Here is a 10773-nt window from a genome sequence, read left to right as displayed (position 1 = left end):
GAACCAATAGATCCGTTTTAGAAGAAGTGCAGTCAGAGTGCTTCTTGGAGGCCAAGAAGGCCAAGCTTCATCTCTCATACTTTGGACATATTGTCAGGAGGGAGCAGTCTCTGGAGAAAGATAGAGGGACAGAGAAAAAGAAGAAGACCCCCCCAACAAGATGGATTGGCCAAGTGGCAGCATCGATGGACTCAAGCATGGCAACAGTAGTGAAGTTGGCCCAGGATCAGGCAGTGTGTCGTTCTACTGTGCATAACGCTGCTATGGGTCGGTACCGACTCGATGGCACCTAACAACAACAACATCTCAATGGATCAAGGAGCTCTGGTAGCGTAGTGGTTATGAATTGGGCTGCTAATCTCAAGGTCAGCAGTTCAAAATTCCCAGTGGTTCCACAGGAGAAAGATGAGGCTTTCTGCTCCCGTAAAAATTTACAGCCTCGGAAGTCCTGTACAGGGTTGCTATGAGTTGGAACTGACTCCACGGCACACCACTACTACCACCATCTCAATGGCTCATTATGAGAATTAAATTTCTTAATATATTAAAAAGTTTAGAATGTGCCGAGCACATAGTGAACACTATATGTTATAACTATCATTACTTTTTAATTCCTCATCCTCCCTTTAACTACTCCCTCATAACCACTAACCTTTTGTTTTGATGGACATACCTATTCTAAATATTTTATATATATGAGATCATACAATATTTGTCTTTTTGTGTCTGGCTTATTTGACTCAGTATAATGTTTTCAAGGTTCATCCATGCAATGGCATGTCTTAGACCTTCATTCCTCTTTATGACTGAATAATATTCCATTGTAAGTATGTACCACATTTTGCTTATCCATTGATCTGTTGGGTTCTTTGGCTATTGTAAATAATGCTGCAGTGAACATTGGTGTGCGTGTGTCTGTCTGCACCTCTGCTTTAAATTCTTTATGTATATATTGAGGAGTGGAATTGTTGGGTTATGTGGTATTTCTTTGTTCAACTCTTTGGAGATCCACCAAACTGTTTTCCAACTGTACCACTTTACATCGTACCGGCAATGCATGTAGCCCCAATGTCTTCACATGATAGCTATTATTTTTATGCCAAGTTTTGTTAAATACAGAATATGTGCCATAATGAGCATCAGATTTGACATAATCCCTGGCCACAGAGATAGTGATTATAATTTAAATAGATTATATCACAGGGAACGAAGAAAATGAGTTTAGAAAGCTCACTCAACTCAAGATTGCTGGTGGGAACTTCCAGACATGAACTGCACACGTTGACACCAACTGTTTTAATCTCCTAAATCCAAGGTCCTGCAGAAAAACTAGAAAAACTCATCTCTGCCAAAGGTGTGAGCCTGGTGAAAGCAAGTGAATCAAAGGGATGGTCTGGAGAAGCGCCCCCTTCTGGTGCTATCAGTTCAGAAAAAGGGGAGGTATGCAAAGAAAGAAAATGTGTGTGAACTGCTGAGTGTGCAGTATTAGAAGACAGTGGTGTGGCTCTACCTGTCTCAGACGTTGCAGTTGTTCAGCTATTGGAATGATAGCCTGGTGCTGTGGGATAATGTGCTAGACTGCAAGGTTGGTTTGAACCTCAAGGTGGGCAGTTCAAACTCATCAGCTGGTCCTTGGAAACCCTATAAAGGGTTTCAAGGAGTCAGAACCTACTTGATAACACTTGCTATCAACAACTTCAGACCCTTAATTATGGAGCCCTGATGGTGTTGTAGGAAAAGCACTGAACTGCTAACCATAAAGTCAGCAGTTCAAATCCACCAACAACTTGTTGGAAGAAATGACTTCTCTTGCAAAAATTTACCGTCTGGGAAACAATGTTTGAGTTGAAATTGACTTGATGGCAGTGGTGTCTTTTTTTTTTTTTTTTTTTTAATTTTTATGCCCTCAATTAGTTTGCTTTGACATATGGGTCATAGTTGAAAAACAAGACTGTTCCTTTGGGATTGATTGAAACGAATCAATTATTGAATGAATGACAGAACCAAACAATCACTCAAGCAGTACTGAGTGCTAACTATGCATTGTGGGACAAAGATGATGCTGTCTGCTCCCACCAGGATTTACAGCCTTGGAAACCTAAAGGAGCAGTTCTACTGTGGCCTAAAGAGTCACTATGAATTAGAACTGACTCGATGGCAGTGGGTTTGGGATTTTGTTGTTGTTGTTGTTTTAACTATTTAACTATGTATTAGGAAAGCTACCAGGCTCTGACCTATTTCTGCCTAATTGAGGGATATTCATTTTTGTTGGAATCCCTGGATGGTGCAAATGGCTAAAATGCTTGGCTGCTTACTGAAAGGCTGGCCAGGTTTGAGTCCATCCAGGAGCACCAAGGAATAAAGGCCAGGAGATTACTTCTGAAAAATCAGTTATTGAAAACCCTGTGGAGCACACTAATACTCATGTACACCATGAGTCATTGAAAACCCTGTGGAGCACACTTCTACTCTAATACTCTTGTACACCATGAGTTAGATAGAACCAACTCAAAAGTGACTCCTCCGCCTTTGCTATTTGCTGATTGAAGTGGGGAAGAATGGATTTTTTATATGTGTCCCTAAGGAAACAAAGGAACTTTAGGAAATGAATTAATTCACAAAATAATGATCTGTCCCACACATTATGCTAGATCCTGGGATATAACAGAGAAAAGACCCAGACTTAGAGAGTCTACTGGGGAGAGGGAACTGGGGAAGGCCCCACAGGTGGGTCCTCAGAACAGGCACCTAACCCAGTTTGGGGAGTTGAAGGATATTTCCTGAATCATAAGGATGTTGGGCAGATCGGAGGCAGAGGTGAGGGTCAGAGTTATGCAATCTAAACACACCTTGAGGAGGTATTTCACCCCAGTGGCCTGAGATCAGATCCAATATTATAAAGTGAACCAACTGAGTGTGAGGCCACATGCAGATCAACTCCCCCAACTGGCAGGCAGGTGCTGTTGCTCAAAAGAGGTTTGAGGTTAACTTTGTGCCCTAGGCTGGGGCGTGTGCTGGGGAGAGCTCTCCAAGGCAGAGTGGAGTTTTGATTGGAACCTGTTTTTGATGTCCTTATAAAGGATGAGTCCTGGGCCTACTGCAATGGAAAGCATGCAAACTCCTCAGTGACTGGCAGAATGGCCTTGAATCACACCCACATCACTTTGACTAATATAGATGCTTGGCAAGTACAATGTGTTTGGGGCTTTTTTCTAGGATCAAATGGTGGCTAAAACAGGAGAACTGCCCGGTGAGAGTCAGCCGTAGATGCCTGGGAACAGGCATAGCTGTTCCTTGTGTCGGCAAGAAGGCTTTTTATGTATGTGTGGAATTAAAGAAATGCAGCTTACTGGCTGGCCTGCCCAAATGTCAAAAGTGTGGGTTCATATTGTTCATGCTGGTGGTGAAAAGGTGGCTGATTTCCTATAGAGGTATGTTGTTGTTGTAAAGTGACGTTGAGTCAATTCTGACCCATAGGGATCCTGTATAGGGTTTCCAAGGAGCAGCTGGTGAGCTTGAACCACTGATCTTGCAATTCAAATGACTTTGTAGTCTGACACATTAGCCCACAATGCCACACCAGGACTCCTATAGAGGTATGTTGTTGTTGTTGCTAAGTGCTGTTGAGTTGGGATCTGACTCATAGCGACCCTGTATATGAGGGTCTTGTACAGGATTTCCGAGGAGCAGCTGGTGAGTTGGAACTGTGGCCTTTACGACCCAAACCGACTTTTGTAGTTTACTGCATTAACCAGCAGCGACACACCAGAAGTCCACGGAAACAGCAGACAAGAAATCAAACACCGTATTGCATTAGGCAAATCTGTTGCACAAGACCTTTTAAAAAGTGTTAAAGAGCAAAGATACCAGCTTAAAGACTAACGTGCGCCTGACCCAAACCATGGTATTTTCAATAACCTCATATGCATGCAAAAGTTGGACAGTGAATAAGGAAGACCGTAGAAGAAATGATGTTTTTGAGTTATGATGTTGGAGGGGAATATTGAAAGTGCCATGGGCTGCCAAAAGAACCAACAGATATATGTTGGAAGAAGTGCAGCCAGAGTGCTCCTTGGAGGCCAGGATGGCCAAACTTTGTCTCAGACATATTGTCAGGAGGGACCAGTCACTGGAGAAGGATATCATGTTTGGTAAGGTGGAGGGTTAGTGAAAAAGAGGAAGACCCCCAGTGAGCTGGATTGGCCAAGTGGCAGCATTGATGGGCTCAAGTGTGACAACAATAGTGCGGTTGGCCCAGAATTGGCAAGCGTTTCGTTCTGCTGTGCATAGTGTCGCTATGGGTCGGTACCAACTCAGTGGCACCTAACAACAACAACAATAATTTAGCACTGCATTATGGAAAGCTTAGTATGAGAATTTTTATTCAATAAACAACTAGAAGCATTTTTAAAGGCTTTTGAGCAAGAAAGGGAAATATTGGAAACTGTGTCATGGAATTTGAGAGACTGATAAAAAATGTACAGATCACATAATTCAGGGTTTTTCAAATACTAGTGGTATTAGAATCATTTAGTGTGCTTGTCAAAATTCAGGTTTCCTGGCCCTGTGCTGAGAAGGGATCACTTGGAAGTTCTGGGTGGGGCTGGGAATCTGCAGTTAAACAAAGCCACAAGTGAGCTTGGTCTGAGAACCATGTTGGAAGATCACTGATCTATCTGGGCCATCTTCCCCAACTCCCAGGCTTCTTTACCTTTCAGATAAAGGGAGGGAGGCCCAGAGAGTCAGCTGATTCAGAATGCACCATGGAGTCCCTGGGTGGTGCAAACAAGCAACATGTTTGGTTACTAACTAAAAGGCTGGAGGTTCAAACCCACCCAGAGGTCCTAAGGAAGAAAGGCTTGGCGATCTAATTCCAACAGGTCACAGCTTTGAGGATCCACACATATGGGGCTGCCATTATTCAGAAGCAGCTTGATAGCAGCTGGTTTGGGCTTTGAATACTGTCTTAGGCGGTTTGTATCAAGCCTAAATTATATTGTTGTTGTTAAGTGCCGTTGAGTCATTTCTGACCCATAGAGACCCTGTATAGGGTTCTGAGGAGTAGCTAGTGAGCTTGAACTGCCAGCCTTGCAGTTCAGATGGCTTTGCATCTGGCACATCAACCCACAGCATCACACCAGGACTCCTAAAATATATTGTTATGTGCCATGTAGTCGATCACAACTCATAGTGACCCGGAATAGGGTTTCCCAGGCTGTAAATATTTACGGGATCAGAAAGCCTCATCTATCTCCTGCAGAATAGCTGGTAGTTTCGAACTGCTGACCATGGGATTAGCAGCCTGATTTGTAACCACTACACTACCAGAGCGCCATTAAGATACATTGTTGTTGTTGTGTGCTGTGGAGTCGGTTCCGACTCATAGCGACCCTGTACAGGGTTTCCGAGGCTGTAAATCTTTACGGGAGCAGAAATCCTCATCTTTTTCCGTGGAACAGCTGGTTGTTTCGAACTGCTGACCTTGCGGCTCGCAGCCCCATTCGTAATCACTACGCTATCAGAGCTCCTTATTAAGATACATTGTTGTTGTTGTTGTTGTTGTGTGCGGTGGAGTCAGTCCCGACTCATAGCGACCCTGTACAGGGTTTCCGAGGCTGTAAATCTTTATGGGAGCAGAAAGCCTCATCTTTATCCGTGGAACAGCTGGTAGTTTCGAACTGCTGACCTTGTGGTTCGCAGCCTGATTCATAACCACTATGCTACCAGAGCTCCTTGTTGTTGTTAAGTGCCGTCGAGTCGGTTCCGACCCATAGCGACCCTGTACAAGGTTTCCGAGGGTGTAAATCTTTACAGGAGTAGATAGCCTCATCTTTCTCCCGCGGAGCTGCTGGTAGTATCGAACCGCTGATCTTTAGGTTCGCAGCATGATTCATAACCACTACACTACCAGAGCTCCTTAGAGAAGTTTATGTCAAGGAAATGGCTCACACTGTTGTAGAGGTGGCAAGTCCCAAGTCCATGGGTCAGATGAACCAAGATCAGCAAGTCAGAGGATGGGCAAGCAGGTCAGGCAGGAAAGATGGCTGGCTGCTCATAGCTCCCAAAATCAGCGGGATTTAGAGCAGGCCATTGGCTCAAGTTCAAAGGATCAGAGCATCCAAACCCAGCAGAAAAGTAAGCAAGCTTTGTCCGAGTGTCTAACACATTGGAAGCAGGCCACACTGCTGAGTAAACTTCCTTTCAGTTGACTGGCTGCTCATAGCAGACCTCATCATAGAAGAAGATGCATTATATTAGATCTCATCAGGGGAGATTACTACATCTCAGCTGCTAATCCACCGAGAATCCTGGCCCACACAACCTTAATGATCACAGGTACTAATATTTAACTTCTCTGCATTACTGTGGGGAGTACAGTGTGTATATAAAGTACTAAGGAGCCCTGCTGGCGCTGTGGATTAGGCGTTGGGCTGCTAACCACTAGTCACTGGTTCAAAACCACTAATCTTGGAGGGTCCTAGAACCTGAAAGGGAGGAGAATCAGAGAAAGAAATGAGGAATGGATCACACCCTTTCCCCCGGATAGCAGTCCTGGCTCAGTGGCATGCCAGTGACTATTTAAACAACGCACCAGTATCTTTCAACCAGTACTCCAGCTTGCCAAGGGAAAAAGACCTGGTTTGTAGCCTATTTGCCTAGTTTAAATACAGTCAAACTGCACTAGTCATGTTCTTGCCTACTCACTAAAATTCATTTGGAAACCCAAAATCAATACTTGTGGCATTTTGGGTAAAAATGCTGAGTCATTAGATGTGAACATTCCCAACTGAGGTCAAACAAAGCAAAACTGACTTTTTGTTATAACTCTCCTATTGTAATTTACGCAGCTATCCTTCTTACAGCATAAAGGGGCTTCAAAAAGTTCATGGAATGAAAAGATAATGGGATTTTTTTTCCATGAAGTTTTTGAAGCCTCCTCGTATTCAGTGCATTTTTTCACGTTTCTGTTCATTCTATTCGAGATTTTACTGTTTCAAATGACTCCCAAGCAGAGTGCTGAATTGTTTCTCAGTTTCTCCTAAGCATGAGAAAGCGCATGTGTGAGCTAAATTTCCTTCAGGCATAAGTTATGTTGCTGTTGGCTGTGAGTTCAGTGTTAATGAATCAACAATCTGGTACATCCAGAAAAGGAAGAGGAGAGCTGGTGATCTGGAGGAGGCCTTTCCAGAAAGTGAGAAAGTAACATCTATAGTGCACGATGAAGCTATGGAAAAGTGGCTAAATATGAGGGCTCATGAGATGATTGTCAATTACTGAATTGTTGTTCCCCCCATTTATATCATAACCCCTAGAGGATTCCTGGTGTGGCACTGTATAATAAGCACTGGGCCACAAGGAAGGTTGAACCAAAAGGTTAGCATTTCAAACCCACCAGCTGCTTCTCAGAAACCCTATACAGGGTCAATATAAGTTGGAACCTACTCAATGGCACTTAACAACAACAAAACGGGTAGATATAATATAATGTAATGTGGTAATGTAGTCCACAATGTAATTACTTTTCATCACATCCTGGTGGTGCTGTGGATTAGAGATTGGGCTGCTACCCACATCACCCACTCTGGGGAGAAGGAGGAGACTGCTCCATTAAAGATTTAGTCTGGAAAACCACATATAGAGTCGCTATGAGTTGGAATTGATTTGATGACAGTGGGGGTTTGGGTTTTTGATTTGTAATCACCTTCCATAATGCAATCTGATCAATTAATCAGTTGAGGTCATACCATGTTGTTACGTGCCTTTGAGTCGGTTCTGACCTATAGTGACCCTGTATAGGATTTCCGAGGAGCGACTGGTGAACTACAGACCTTATGGTTGAAATCGATTTTTCAGTCCAGCACATTAACCCACAGTGCCACATTTGTTGTTGTTGTTATTGAGTGCCGTCGGGTTGGTTCTGACCCATAGCTACCCTGTATATGGTTTCCAAGGAGCAGCTGATGAGCTTGAACCACCAACCTCACTGTTCAAGCCTTGCAGGCCAGCACATTAACCCACAGTGCCACACCAGGATTCCAGCGCCACATGGCAGATCCTAAACCTAATTTTCTGAGTTAAATCAAAGGCAGCACAAACAGAAAAACATGCAAACACAGGGACAGGTAAATATCATGGGAAAAAATAAATTTCTGTTCTTTAAAGCCATCCACTTGTGGTATTTCTGTTACAGCAGCACCAGGAGACTAAGACAATGACTGAGGTGGGGAGGGGACAGGGGATAGGTTTTTGTTGTTGTTGTTAGATGCCATTGAGTCAGTACCGACTCATAGTGACCTTATGCACAGCAGAACGAAACACTGCCCGATCCTGGGCAACTTCACTATCATTGCCATGCTTGAGCCCATTGATGCTGCCACTTTGCTAGTCCATCTCACTGGGGGTCTTCCTCTTTTTCTCTGACTCTCCACCTAACCAAACATGATATCCTTCTCCAGTGACTGGTCCCTCCTGACAATATGTCCAAAGTATGAGAGATGAAGTTTGGCCATCCTGGCCTCCAAGGAGCACTCTGGCTGCACTTCTTGCAACACAGATGTTGGTTCTTTTGGCAGCCCATGGCACTTTCAATATTCTCCTCCAACACCATAACTCAAAAGCATCAATTCTTCTGTTGTTGTTGTTGTTGTTAAGTGCCGTCGAGTCGGTTCCAACCCATAGCGACCCTGTACAGGGTTTCCGAGGGTCTTCCTTATTCACTGTCCAGCTTTCACATGCATATGAGGTTATTGAAAATACCATGGCTTGGGTCAGGCACACCTTAGTCCTCAAGCTAACATCTTTGTTCTTCAACACTTTAAAAAGGTCTTGTGCAGCAGATTTTCCTAAAGCAATATGTCGTTTTATCTCTTCTAGTGGATAGTATTTCTGTGAGGCTGGAAAGACAAAGAAATGTCATCATGTTATCCAGAGTCAGGAAAACATTAAGTCCTGTTCAGCTACAGCCAAGTTGGCTGGCTCACACCTTCAAAAGACATATGGTGAGAAACTTGCAGGTGAGGCAGAATCTGCAGATCATTAGGTTGTGGAAGAACTTAAAAAAATACCTGCTAAGTGTTATGGAGGAATAGAGTTATTTGGAGGAGCAGGTGTTCAATACTCCACCAGCCTCTCTCTTGGTTTCCACAGGGCGAGCCAAGGTCAGGTGGTTTAACCACACAATGCCCTGTTCCATTAAAAGTAAGACTTTACTCTTTTTATAAAACAGTAAATGCTTAGTCTGTTTATTTATTTATTTATTTCCTAGACCTTGATTTGCATTACTACACTGAACAGAAAACGTGACCAGAGACCTGGTCCTATATTCCCCTATGAGCAATGGGTCAGTATTCACTAATTTAGTGGCTTTGATGATTTTATAGAACATACCCCTTTGCTGTCAGAGTCCTGGTGTGGCGCTGTGGGTTAATGCATCAGACTGCAAAGCCGTTTGAACTGTAAGGTCGGTGGTTCAAGCTCACCAGCTGCTCCTCAATACCCTATACAGGGTCGCTATGGGTCGGAACTGATTTGACGGCACTTAACAACAACAACAACAACCCCTTTGCTGTCAAGTCAATTCTGATTCATGGAGGCACCATGTGTTACAGAGTAGAACTGTGCTCATAAGGTTTTCAGTGACTGATTTTTCAGAAATACATGGCCAGGCCTTTCTTCTGTGGTGCCTCTGAGTAGATTCAAACTGCCAACCTTTCTGTTAACAGCCAAACTCTTAATCACTTATGCCACCCATGGGCTGTTTTTAAGACATGTTGCTGTTGTTCTTGTTAAGTGCCATTGAGTTACTTCCAACTCATAGTGACCTTGTATAGGGTTTCCAAGGAGTGGCTGATGGGTTTGAATTGCTGACTTTATGGTTAGTTAGAATTGACTCTACTAATGTCGCCATCTCAGGCTACCAATGTGAAGTAACTGAACAAAGAGTTGGCTATCATTATAGACAATACACCAAGGCTCCTAGCCTGAAATTATGCCCAACTGGGTGGCAAGGAGCAAGACCTACCTTTGAATGAAGGTTGAGGAATTGACCAGCGTATTGTTCTGTACTAAATTTTATTACTTGAAATAACCATGTTGTTGTTAGTTGCAGTTAAGTTACCATATGAAGTAAAGTCAGTTCTGACTCATGGTGTTTACATGTGCTCAGAGTAGAACTGCCCTACAAGATGGTCAAAGCTGCACACTCAGGAAACAGTTCACCATCCCTTAGAGTTTTCTGTTACTGATCAAGTATTCATCCATAGGGAGGCAAACCGGAACAAATTTCAGTTTGGGAAAAATGAGAGAGAAAAGTAGCTGTGTTGATATGTATTGAACGGTCTCCAAAAGATATGTGCTGTGAATCCTAACCTCTGTATCTATGGAGTCCTGGTGTGGTGCTGTAAGGTAAGCATGGAACTGCAAGGTTGATGGTTCAAACTTGCTAGCTGCTCCTCAGAAAACCTATACAGAGTCACTATGAGTCAGAACCAACTTAAGGACACTTAATAGCAATAAAATATCTGTGATTATAATACCATTTAGGAATTGGTTATCTTTGTTATGTTAATGAGGCGGGATTCATATTGGTTGTGTTTTAAATCAGTCTGTTTCTACAATTTTTTTTAATTTTAAGTTTTTATTGTGAATTGAGTGAAAGTTTACATGGCAGATTTTTTTTTTTTTTTTTACATGGCAGTTTTACATTCAATAAACCATATTTTGTTTCATTGCAATGATTACAATCCCCTCCATGTACCCTCAGTCAATAGCATT

Source organism: Chrysochloris asiatica, unplaced genomic scaffold (assembly GCF_000296735.1).
Source record: "Chrysochloris asiatica unplaced genomic scaffold, ChrAsi1.0 scaffold00022, whole genome shotgun sequence".
Classification (NCBI taxonomy): domain Eukaryota; kingdom Metazoa; phylum Chordata; class Mammalia; order Afrosoricida; family Chrysochloridae; genus Chrysochloris; species Chrysochloris asiatica.
The sequence above is the reverse complement of the archived record's forward strand: the minus strand, read 5'-3'. Positions refer to the sequence as shown.